The 13,005-nt window shown below is 40.0% G+C and overlaps 1 protein-coding gene across 5 annotated transcripts in view; it reads right to left on the bottom strand.

Moving 5' to 3' along the window:
* The window catches only part of ASXL3 (ASXL transcriptional regulator 3), a 126,030-nt gene that overhangs the window by 74,832 nt on the left and 38,193 nt on the right, over window positions 1-13,005 (bottom strand). The window contains exons 1-2 of one of the 5 annotated variants that reach the window (XM_032180779.1): window positions 3,472-3,490; window positions 3,150-3,354 (exon numbers count right to left, since the gene is read on the bottom strand). The exons of the other annotated variants lie outside the window; for them this stretch is intronic. The gene's annotated coding sequence lies outside the window, so the exon portion shown is untranslated. Of the gene's footprint in view, window positions 1-3,149; window positions 3,355-3,471; window positions 3,491-13,005 lie in introns of those variants that run through there. 5 annotated transcript variants of the gene reach the window in all.

The raw sequence follows: 13,005 nt of genomic DNA on the forward strand, positions 1-13,005 counted from the left end.
CAAGATGTTTTAAATATGGAAAATAAAATGCCTAAAGCCAACCTGTCCAGACAATATAGTATGGCAGACAGTGAAAGTGCCCTGCCGCTTGGCAGCAGGCAGCATTTCAGCCCTTCAGCCCCCGTGCCTGCAGTGCAGCCCCTTCCCAGAGCTTCCCAGGGTTCCCGCTGTGCTCCTAAATAGGACGATGAGTGCTGTAAGAGGAGCACTTAGCTGTCATAAATGTGATTATTATTTGTTTGAAATCATCTGCTCATCTCATACAGATCCATAAATAGTCACAAGGCAGCAACAACATTTTCTGCACTGTTGGAAACAAAGTGAAGGGTCCATAACTAATTTCTAGACCTGATATGAAGTCACATAGAGAAAATAGGCTTATTGTGTATGTGAGTTAAACCAGTTTGGGGGGAATTGCAAGCCCTCTGGAAGAAAGAGCATAAATTTAGAGGTATCTTGATGAACAGGAGACAGAAATTAAAATCAACATGAAAGTCAGTCAACAAAATAGTAAGTCCTATGCAACAGAATATGAAATCAAATACTGAAAATACATATTTTCATGGCAAGTCAAAGGGACAAACACAAAAGCACAGTGAAATGGGTCAGAAAGTAATGAAAGCACCACCGACTGTATTAACAGAATGGGTCAACTCAATTGCCATCAACTTGATTCTGGGCCCGTTTACACAGAAATGTAGACAATAAGTAGAAACGCTAAAAAAGAACAAGTGTGATAACAAGTAAGAAAATACGGCTTATAGGGAAAAGCTGTAGAAAACCCATTTGCATGGTCTAGAAGAGTAAAAGAAGGCCTAATGGTAATTTTTCAGAAGAATTTAAAATGCTGTTGTAAGTCAGCAGAGACAAACATTCTTCACATTCTTAACTGGGGGAAGAAAAAGAAAGTTCACAGATTGTCTAAAAGTGTGAAAGTAGCTGTTATTGTTTTAATCAACACTATAACAGGACAAGGAAGTTTGTAAAATGACCTTCATCAGAGGATTAAATAAACACCTCTCCTGGCTGGTTCACATACTGGAACCTGTCCCAGTGATAACATTCATATTGAATCACCTCTTGAGAATATGTCCAGCACTGCATCCTAGGACGTCTTTATTAAATAAAATTTTAAGCCTGAGACTAACTGCATGCCCAGACCAATGAGTGGCTGCTGACCACTCCTGAGCTGCTCTCCCCCACAGCCGTGCTTGACTGAGCAATGACACAGCAGCCCTTGGCACTGGGGCTCTTCCAGCCCAGAAGAAAGAACCACGAGAGGTCTAGTGAACAGGAGACTGAAAAAAATAAAGACATTGTACTGTATGTAAGTGGTACAGCCACAGGATTATTCCCCTGGCTCACAGAGAAGTAGAGAGCATGAAGTGAATGGCTGAAAATGATGCTGATCGGCACAAAGTTTCCTGTCAACCATCTACAAACTTTTCAGCAGCAAAAGCTTCAAGTTTGCCTACATGTAAATAAATCAAATCACAGGATGGTGAAGTCTTGCCCTCATTCCACTATCTTCCCTGGTTATTTTGTAGATCTCTACACAGGAAGACTGAAAGTAGTATATTCCCTTTCTCAACCAATGTAAAATATAGACTGTGTTCCAGGTGTAATTGCATTCAGACTCATTGTCCTTCTTTCAACCGACAGCAAAATCATGGACTAAGCATGTTAACCCAAACTAAACCAATTTAAAGTATCAAACAGAAAACTTGATTTGAAAAATTAATTGAAATCTTGCTTTGTATTTTTTTTCCGTTCATTTTCCTTTGAGAGGTTAATTCTTTCATTGCTCAAAATTATTAAAATACCTCAATCAACAAATAGACATTTAATGTAATATTACTCTTTGATAATCAGGAGACTATATATACATTCAGCAATTATCTAACTTACCTTACAGAAACTAATCTAAATTATTGTATTTTCTTATGTTAAAATAGCAATAACATCTAATTTACTAAAAGCTTAAAAACGTACTTATTTGTGGTAAGCTGTTTTGGGAAAGAAACTGTCATTTGATTGGCTTTTAAATACTGAATGAAAATACACTACATATATGTTGGATAGAAAAAGGAATAAAAAAAAAAAAAAAAAGAGAGTTTTCAAAATATTACATATCCAACAATTTATTAAACAATACAAATATTATCATTTACTATGTAAGTAGTAGGTAGCTAGGGAACCATCTATTAGTTTTATGTGAAGACTAGTGAAACTGCAGAGCTGGCAGATCTCAGCTTCTCACGCAAACTTTTTATTCATAATTTGGAACAAGAAAAAAGCATTTTTCTTTTTGAAGTTCCGATTGGATTCTGAATTTTAAAAGGACTACTAATTTGCACTACAGAAAATTCTCTTGATACCTACAGTAGGTATGACTGTCAAAACGAGTTATGTTCTAAAGTCTTAACCACTTAAATAATAAATATAGTCATAATAAATAAAATCTTAACCCTTAAACAGTTCTTTCATATGGTTTTATAGGAACTGAAGTACATATGAGTAGGATATATGTATATTTGAACTTTATATTTATACCATTTGAATAATAGTTACATGTAAATTTTAATCTCCCAATTGGGTACTTCCATATTCTAAAAGAAAGTTTTGAAAAATCTTAAAAGAAATTGGTATTCATTTTTAAGCTTATTTTTTGATCTATTTTATCCATGTTACCCAAAATTAACATCAAATTTGTTCTCATTTGGGCAGTACCCTAAAGGAAATGTTTGCATCTCTGGTCCTATTCATGCTTCACACTTGGCACTTAACTTTCAGCCTCAAAATATTACAAATATAGCTACTATTTTTGAACTGAGTAAATAGCCAGAAAGCTTACAGCTATCAAGCAACAAAACAGACTGAGACAGCTGATTTGACCGCAAAGTCTCATAGACTGCAAACAAATCCCAGAAGGTGATGGGGAAAGAGCCCATATATATAAATATATATATATTGCTGACATCACTTCATACCCAACCCTTACACAGATTTCTTGGTTTTCTAGACCAGATGAAGACAGAGGCAAGAGTATTATTAGTATGATGGGAAAAACACAGACCAGTACAGACATGCTAAAACATAACACATTCTTCACAGATACCCCGTGTCTGCCTCTAGCTAGCGGAGCATACCTCTCAGCTTTCACTGAAGTTAACCCAAGTAGTGACTCACAAATATCTAAAGCAGAAGAACCAGCGATGAACTCGAACCTTGTCCGTTGTAGCTTGTGAGGGAGTTACAAGCAGCTGGAATCACGGTTGACTGAAGTATCTGATATATCACCAAGAAAACAAATCTTTTCATTGTCCTTCAAATGTGAAATAACCTGCAGCAATACTGGAGAGAAATTCAGCGTCGATACTAAGTTCAAGCCAAGTATCACGCAAGGATATTTTTTGCATTCCTTAGCAGGATAATAGAAAAAGCTGCTTGAAATCTCATTAACAAACTCACCTAGTCTGGTTTTACTTTCTGAGCTCAGCAAAACCTGGAATCAGGCAAGGAGCCAGAACTGGAGCTGCTTCCACAGAACTAGCAGGTGTCCTCTGTCTGTTATCAAACCGTCTCTGAAGTGTAAAACAACTCTGTCTTTCCTGGGAGGAGTGGCAAGCAGCCACCCAAAGAGACAAAATATTATTCAAGTCTTCTGTGAAAGGATATATGTAATAAACAAAAACTGGAGATTAAGCCACTACCCTTAAGACCTGTTCCTACCACTTCTAGGAGCCTCCCACGTGAACCAATTTCCCTCCCTGCCTTTTGTATGTCTACTTAGAGCCATTGTGGGCAGTGACTACATGACACAAGCACACACAACACAGCACAAACCTAATGAAGCTCTAGCCATGTGTCATCCTATAAAAATCACGGTGGACAGACTAGTGGATGAAACTGCTGGAAAACAAGACCAAAAGACAGGGGATTCTGGTAAGAAAATGATGTTTTGTTTCTCTGTTTAGGAGTTTGGCAGATTGGTTGCCTTCACCCACAGACAGTAACAAGTGACCAACTGACCACACAATCCAAGATACTTAGGTTCCTGTGTAAAGCAAAGCTCTTATACATGACTACCCACACATTATTCTTCTACGACTCTGTAGCTAAGAGTTTGGATTACTCTTACAAATAGTGGCCTAGCTTTAGTTGTTTTTCTTTTTCTTTTATCACCTCTTAGTTGTATTGTGGCACTATAGTATATCTGATTTTTCTTTCTTTTCCTGAGGTAAAGACTACTGAAAACACATCAAATCTGCCCTCTGCTCTGTAAAACAGACTTTGATAGACATTTCAATCAAGTTCAGCATTTCTACCCCTACCTTTAGAGAACACTCCATGGTCTGAGGCCACGACATATGTGCTTTCTGGTACTCTACCACACTGATAATGAGTCTTTCTAATGTCTAGAGTAAAATGTGCTGTAGCTCCTTGTAGTGGCAGTCTGGAAAAACTTCTGATGGTATCAAACCTGAGGACAACACCCATAGCAATATTCCAGAAAAAATAAAATAAAAACTGTTCTGTGGTGAAACCAGAGCTTTGTCAGAACTCATTTAAAACAATGAAATGAAAAGCCCCAGGAACTAAAGTTCATCACAAATCTCAGTGCTCCTTGCATCAGCTAGGCTTCTTGCTTTTTAATAAATTGGTTTCTCCTACATAAAAGCCTTTATATATAGAAGTTCCAGAACCTGTCTAAAATTTAGAGTGTACAGGAACACAATTTTACACGGCATGTAAAAAGAAAGAGCTATTGCCATAGTTTTCTGAAAATATATTTTCTCAAAAAACAAACAAACTGCAAAACAAACAAAAAACCATAGAAAATACCTTTGGAGACATAGATTTCCTCAAGGTTTATATAATACATATATATTAAAACAAGATGAGAAGAAAAAATTAAAAGCACACAAACATATCCTACCAACACCAACTTAGAAACTGCAAACAGAAGGATACCTGAAATTTTCCTGAAATTTAGATATTCCTAGCTATTATTTTTGCTGATTACCCTTGCCCCTTTGTCAGCCATTCCTCTGAGTAGGTCTCCCTAAATATATCTCCCTTTTTTAATGTTCTAAAAAGTATGCTTGTAACACCATGACACCTCTTTAAATGATATTCACATGTGGCAACAAGCATTCCTCAACCACAAAGGAAATGAGACAACAAGTTTTACAGAGAATGTTTACACTTCTCTGTGTTCTGAAACACCTGGGAAAACCTCGGGTTTCTCTGCCTTGAGAAGAAAAATCTCAAAGAAAGTATACACAGTAAAGGCATTTCTGTACTTTGAATCATTCCCGTTTTGTTAGATGTACTACAGACAACACAAGAATAAAGCAATGCTAACCAAAGAGGGAAAGGAAAAAAAAAAAAAAAAAAAAAAAGGATTTAAATGTGTTTTTAAAAGACACAGGCAAAGATTAGAAGAATATCCTTTGAAATCATCCTAAAAGAAAATGTTTCAGAAAGAAAGTTATACCAAAAGAACAAGAAATCCACATGTATCAGAGATGGTCACAACAGCTAAAGTGTTCTCCAGACTGAGAACACCCTCCTCATTCAATTTAACTTGAAAGAAACTTTTTGATTTCTTTGTGTAGCAAATTCATATGCTGGTCAAATAATATAGTTCTCTCTGGCAGCTACTTCCTACACAAGAATAAGTTTTTTCTTTTCTCTTTTAATAAAACATTTCCTTTTAATAGTTTTAACTGATTTCATTAAAAAGCAGTAGTACATTTTTAATTTTCTACTCTAATACCTATGATCAGCACGAAGGACAAAATTATAAAGAAAGGAAAATATGAATTCCTGCCACATGAAAGGCACTCTGGAGTAGAGGTTAAAACACGGCTTTCTTAAAGAAACCATGGTTTTGATATATACGATGTCTTATTTTAGTATCAGATTTCACAAGCCCTTGTGGGTTTTAAATACATATGTTTAGAAAAATGAAGTAATGACTGTGCTACAATCAGAAATGTACTAAGCCCAAGAAAAACATTGCCACAAAATGTGCAATATATAAAATGAAAAATAAAAAAAATAAAAAAAAAAAAAAAAAAAAAAAAGGAAAAACACTCTTCCAAATATTCTTGGCTTCATGTTGGGTGAAGCTTACTCTGAAAAAAAATAATAATAAAAAATAAAATGGTGGAAAGTGACTATGCTGAACAAGAAATAGTAATCACCAAATGCCTTTTGGCCTCTAAAATTTAATCATCCTACACAAGGGACCTCTATGAATTTATCCCAAGTTTTCTTGTTTAATTTGGCTTTTTAACTGGCCAGTCGCCACAATGACAACTTTCTTTTGGAGTATCTTGTGTGTGTTATTGAGATATAACTGGTTAGTCAAAGGCAAAATAAAATATATACACACACAGAGAGCTATTTTTAACAACATTAAGCTCCACCAAGGTTCACACTCTCATATCACTGTAGATATTTTATAGTGGAAGGAACTTCCAGAAGTCATCTAGTTCAACCTCCTGCTCAAAGCACAGCCACTTGGATCAGGGCCTTGTCCAGCCAAGTTTTGTGCAGTCTCCAAGAATGAAGACTTCTCAACCTCTTTGGACAACCCCCTCCCATGCTTAACTGCTCTCACTGGGAAAATATTTTCCTTAGTATCAAATCAGAATTTTCCATGTTCCAACGTGTGTCTGTTGTCTCTCATGCTGTCACTCTGCAACCTCCAAGGGAAGCCTGGCTCTGTTTTCTCTACACCCTCCCATTAGTTAGCTGCAAACTGCCATGAGATCCCCTTGAGCCTTCTCTTCTCTCGTGTGAACAAGCTCAGCTCTCTCAGCCTCTCCTCACACTTCACATGCTCTAGCTCCAACCATCTTGGTGGACTTCGCTGGACTCATTCCAGTATGTCAATGTCTTTCTTCTACTAGCAGGCCCAAAACTGGACATATCACTCCAGATGTGGTCTCACAAGTGCCAAGCAGAGGGGAAGGATCAGTTTTTCCAACCTGCTGGCTATGCACACTCGTTCTGACATGGCCCAGTGCGAACTTGGCCCTCTTTGCTGCAAGGCCACGCTGCTGGCTGACATCCATCTCCTTAACCACCAGATTCCCAGGTCATTTTCTGCCAAGCTGCTTCCTAGCAAGTTAGCTCCCAACCTGCACTGAACTGTGGGGAGCAGAACTGGACATTACTCCCGAGTGTGGCCTGACAAGCACTGAGTGTGATGATTACATCTCTAGCTCTGCTAGTAACGTCTCTGCAAATGCAGTGCAGGATCTGATTTACCTTTGTTGCTCCAGCAGCACGGTACTGACTTATGTTCAGGTTATTGTCCACCATGACCCAGGTTCCTTTCAGCAAGGCTGAAGGGCCTTGTTGATCCCAGCCTGTACTGAGCTTTTTGGTTACATTGTCCTAGGGCAGGAGAACCTGCCACATGAGGCAAGACTGAAAAGAGCATCTTTTCATGCCGTAGAAGAGAAGGCTCAGTGGGCCTCACCATACTTTTCTAGTTCTTAAAGAACAACTACAAAGAGGCTCTCTCTTCTCAAGAAGCCACATGGAGAGGACAAGAGGAAGTGGGTACAAGTGGCAGAGGTTTTGTCTTGGTATCAGGAAGAAATATTTTATAGAGAGAACAATCAATCACTGAAACACCTTCCTCAGGGACATGGTAGAGTCTTCATCACTGGCAGTTTTCAACATGACTGAACAGAATGCTAGATAATCACATCTAGCAGGTTCCCTTTTCCACAAAAGGTTGGACCTTTTGGTCCAAAGGATCATCAGTCCTTTGAGGTCCCTTCTAATCCCTGTTCTATGATTCTGTGCTGCTGCATGGGTTACTGTCTCCCAGACGAAGGATTTTGCTCTTTGTTGAATTTCTTGAGGTTCCTCTTTGCACATTTCTCCGTTGTCTCAGTCCCTCTGAACAGCAGTCCAGTCTTCCAGTGCACCAGACACTGCCCACTTGAGGATCATATCCAAACGTGCTGAATGTGCACTCTATGAGAGACTCTAGGTCTTTCATAGCGACATTCAACAATAAGTTTCAGTACCAATGCCTGAGCAACACCACTTAGTAAGTGGTCACCAAGTGGACGTTGCACCTTTGATTAATACACTTTGGGCATTACAGACCTGGCAAATTTCCATCCAACTTATTGTCGTTTTCCATCCACCTAAGTCTCTATCTCAACAATTTGACAGTGAGTATACTATGGGAGACTATGTCGAAGGCTTTGCTAAAGTCATGATGAGGCTGGTCAGTCATGGTATGTTTTCGCTCACTCTTAGCAGCTTTCTGCCACATTTGTTTAACTTGAAGAAAGGCAACTGAGACTGTCAGCAAAGACGCCACACAGATCCATCCCATGGATCCTGTCCCTGTTTAGTAGTCCTTACTCCTCAAAGAAGGTACCGCAGCCTATAACACCAGCCATGCAGTTACATGTTGACTTAAGGGATGTATCCTTGTGACCTCCACCTTTTCCTCTCCCCAACAGGACTGAGAACACTCCCTGGGCATTTGTGCCATGTACCCTGCAGTCATGATACACTCAGGTTCACCGCAGTAATATCATGGTGGCAACATGGATGAACAACAGATGAAGTTTGAGGGCTGGACAAGCTTCAGATGTATCCCTCTGCAACATCTGCTATTTGTATAAACATGTAAACATCCAGATACAGCAAGTATAGCACGTTGGCAGATGGGTGCCTCTGTCTCTGACAGGATAGGGTCTCCAATAACTATCATCCTCTTTCTCCTATTCATGTACATGTTTGGTGAAGCCTCAGCTGGGTCTCATGTCTCCACTGACAAACTTGTTCACCTCTTTCCAGGGCACTTATGCCTGTCTTTCTCTGCAGGCAGAGCATCTTCCTTCTATTGCCAGAAGTCACTCATCGCTGCAGCCCAAGGCCCAGCGTTCTCGTTGGGTCATGGCCTCTGATGTGTCAGGAATAGTTGATGGTGACCACGTCCTATGGCACATCATTACCATCAAAGTCCAAAGTTAAGTCACACGTTGTCCTGAGCTGATTTTCTGTGCCTCATTGTGCTGTTCTTGCACTAACTGCTGTGACAACTGCTAGGTCTGTCTTAGCAGCCTGTTTCCTGGGCTCTGGGAGCTGTACTCTCTGTACCAGTTCTACAGATGTTCCTCAAGCACTCAGGTTCTTGATACTGCTCCATCGAGCTAGCTGAAGACAAAATGCATAGGTAGTCCATAATCAAAAGGTAGCCAACAGAAGCTGTCTGTAAGAGCTGACGGAGGCAAACACCTCCTGGCTCTGACCTGCAGCAGCAACCCACCAGAAGTCCCCAGAAGCAGCAGCTCCCAGATGTTTACTGAAGCTTCCTGAAGAAGAAGCCTGGAAACTGCTGCATCTGCTAAGTCTCTCGTTAGCTGTCTCTGCTGCAGATCTGAAACAAAGTGGCAAATTGTACTGCAGAACAACAGCAGGACTTCAGAGCTGCTTCACCACCCACAGAGCAAGCCCATGAAGCATCTGAGAGCAGCTTCATTAACTTTGTTGCATAGTGAAAAAGGGGAAAGGAATCAGAAAACTTGCCAGAAAACCATTGTGGGCCAGGTCTAGTTCAGAAGGCTGAGCGGGACACCTACTTCAGCATGCTACAACAAGAAAAGAAACCCTGATGCAGCCACAGCTCCTAGCCGCTCTCCTCCACTGACCGATTAGAAGAGTCTCCTGCCTTTCCTAGCAACCACAGCAGGGGGTTTTGTTACTGCAGTTGTGTCGGCAACAAGACACCACACTAGAGTTAAACCAGTGATAGTTCATCTGTGTACCTTTGTGGAGTAGTTTTCATTTTCAGCAACAAGCACTGCATAATACTGGGCTCATGTCACTTCAGCCAGCTCTGCCACTCAAAGCAGCAGCCTCACTTCCCTCTAAGACCTCACATTCCTGCCTCCATGCCTTCTCTCCCACCCCTTTTTCCCTTTAAACCTTGATTATCTCCCCAAACAGCCATGTGCATGTTTGTGCCAGCACCCAAGGAGGTGTGCAGCCCAGAACAGGAAGAGCAGCTTGGAGAGAGCAGCATCATTCTTTCAGCTGCAATATTGGTTTACAGTAACTGGAGAAGGATGGCCTCAGCCTGACACAACTGGTTCCCATTTCGGACTCCTCGGAGCAAGTCCTGTATTTCACCCTCTGTCAGCAAGACAACATGCTCCCTCCTTCAATCCTGAATTTATGTGCCAGCTGCAGCTGAGCTGAGCAACCCTTGGATTGCCATGTCTGGCCCATGAAGGCACAGAGGAGGGAAGAGGTGGAGGTACCAAGGCAGGATGACCAAGGAGCCCCAATACCCACATTCAGGCTCGAGCCTGAGGTTGTATCCCTGCTCTTGCATGATTTCACTGCAGTTTTCCAGTGGCTGCCATTAAAACCAACTGCAAGCAAGTTTATAAAATTAGAATAGGTGCTCACGTACAGACATCTCCCACCTACACCTCAGGAAAAGAAAGAAAACACAAGAAACAAAACAAAACATGCTGTTAAGTGGTATTAGAAAGCAAGTTTAAAAGATAGGTATATTTCAGAGAAAGGGGTTAAGCTGCAGCGATACCTATCCATTCCAATGAAATAACAACCCACCAGCGCTGCTGAGCAAAGTTCACTAACTACTCTACAGTTTTAAAAGACTGCTTATATTTTATTAGAATTATGCTTTTTTTTTTTTTTTTTTCAGTTCAGAAATCTTTAAATCTTGTAGAAGTTACTCAGTGTTGAGCAACTAGACTGTAACACAAGATTATTTTATTAAAAAAAAATATTTCTCCCTGACAGGATAGCATTAAAACAAATTGCTATGCAGAACTTAAAAGTGATTTATTTTCTTTACTTTCAGTGGCAAGAATCTTAATAAGCTTGGATTATCCTAATTAAATAGTTTTATTAACTTTGGCCAGTCTTTAAAATTGACATGTGCCAACATGCCAGCCTGTTGGAGCTTGTTATATTACGCCAATTTAGCCACACCATCCATCTGGTTAAGTAACCAATTTTCTAAATCATTAAGAAAGTTTTTAGCTATGACAATTCCTATGGAAGGCTTTACGTGGAAAGATTATTATCTATTCATTCAACAGCAATGCTGAAACCACCAAGGCTGAATTATTTTAATATAAGGATTTAACTGTTTTTACTTGCTAGGAAGCGATTTCCAGGGTCTTGCTTACCACAAGCTAGTACTGAATACAAGTTCTTCCAGTCAGTTCAAGTTTTTGATTTTGCTTCTAACACTGTTAAGCTATAAATCCCTCAGCCACAGTGGAGTTTCTTGGATTTCTTTCCTTCTAATTATTTTCTTTTTTCTCCTTCCTTTTCCTTCTTTCTTCTTCCTCATTTATTTATTCCTTTTTTTCCTCACTCTTTTCTGCTTTCTCCTTGCTTGTCTCCTTTTCTTTCCTTTCTCCCATTTTCTCTCCCTTCCCTCCTTCTCCCCTTCCTCTAGCTCCCTCCTTTCTTGTTCTCTCTCTTTTCTTCCCTTCATTCCCCTCTTTTTTTTTTTTTTTTTTTTTAACTCTATCCCCTCTCTGTATATTCTCTTCTTTCTCCTTTCCTCTCTTTCTGTTCTTATCTCTTGTCCTTTATCCTTTTATCCCTTTCATCTTTTGTTCCCCTCCTCCTTTCCTTTTCTTTCTTTGTTTCTTCTCTTCTCTCTTCCTCCCCCTCGCTCTCCTCTTGTGATCAGTTAGCCAAGTGCCCACCCAGCCACCCACCTAATACTCCTCCTCAACAGAAAATAGGGAGAAAATAGGATGAAAAGGGTCAAGACAAAGACAGGGAGATCGTTTACCAGTTACCACGAGATGCAAAACAGACTCGACTTGGAGAAAATTAATTTATTGCAAATTAAAATAGATTTGGGTAGTGAGAAACAAAGATAAACAAACAAAAAACCCACCAACAAAACCAAAATGCTTCCTCCCAGCCACTTTTCCAGGTTCAAATTTCCTCCTTCAATTGCAGTTCCCCTACCTCACCCCATACTGAGTGGTGCATGGGGATGGGGGATTATGGTCAGCCCGTCACAGTTCCTCTCTGCAGCTCTTTCTTCATCACGCTGTTTGCCCGCTCCAGCGTGCTTCCTCTCCATGGGCTGCCGTCCTTCAGGAGGAATCTGCTCCACTGGGGGCTCTCCATGGGCTGCACTTCCTGCCAAGAACTTGCTCCGGTGTGGGCTCTCTGCAGGCCACAGCTCCTTCAGGAAATACCCCCATGCTACTGTTTCACATGCTCTGCTTTCCTCCCCTTCCTCTCTGTGTAGCTTTTTTGCCCTTTCTTAAATATGTTATCATATTGATGCCCTGTCACAGGGCAGCCCCAGCCTCTCCTCACAAAGGCCGCCCCTGCAGCAAACCCTTACCATGTAACACCTCTTCTTTCTTTTCTTTCCCTTTCATCTTTGTTGTTCCTCTCTCTCTCCTTCCTCTTCCCCTCCCCCTTTTCTTTCATCTTCTCTTATCTATTTTCCTTTTCCCTTCCCTTCCTTTCTCTCCTATTTCCTCACTCTTTTTTTCCTCTCTCACCTTCCTCTATCCCCCCACCCTATAATACACTGTATTTGTAAAAACTATACTTTTAAATCAGAACCATAGTAATAAATCTTTTTACGAAATAACAATAAATGAGAAATTAAATTAATAAAACTCTGTTCATGTCTACTCAAAACAAAGAAAGGGTAACACTTCATATTCCTTCTCACTAACAAAACTTCAAGGAAATCTCCACAGTTTCTTTCTGTTTCCTTTATTTACAATTAGGGCATGACTTCTAAGAGAGACAGAATTTTGAAACTAAGCATCAAATTATGGGATAATTATGCAGAGGTGTTGTATTTACTTTGAGCATCCAAAACATTGCTTTCAACCCAAAAGAAAAAGGAAGCTAGAAGTTATAAAAACAACTTACTTCTACGTCTTAAGTTCATACTCAATTGACCAAAAAACTACTTAAAACAATTTTATA

The sequence above is a fragment of the Aythya fuligula genome, chromosome 2 (genome assembly GCF_009819795.1).
Source record: "Aythya fuligula isolate bAytFul2 chromosome 2, bAytFul2.pri, whole genome shotgun sequence".
Taxonomy (NCBI): Eukaryota; Metazoa; Chordata; class Aves; order Anseriformes; family Anatidae; genus Aythya; species Aythya fuligula.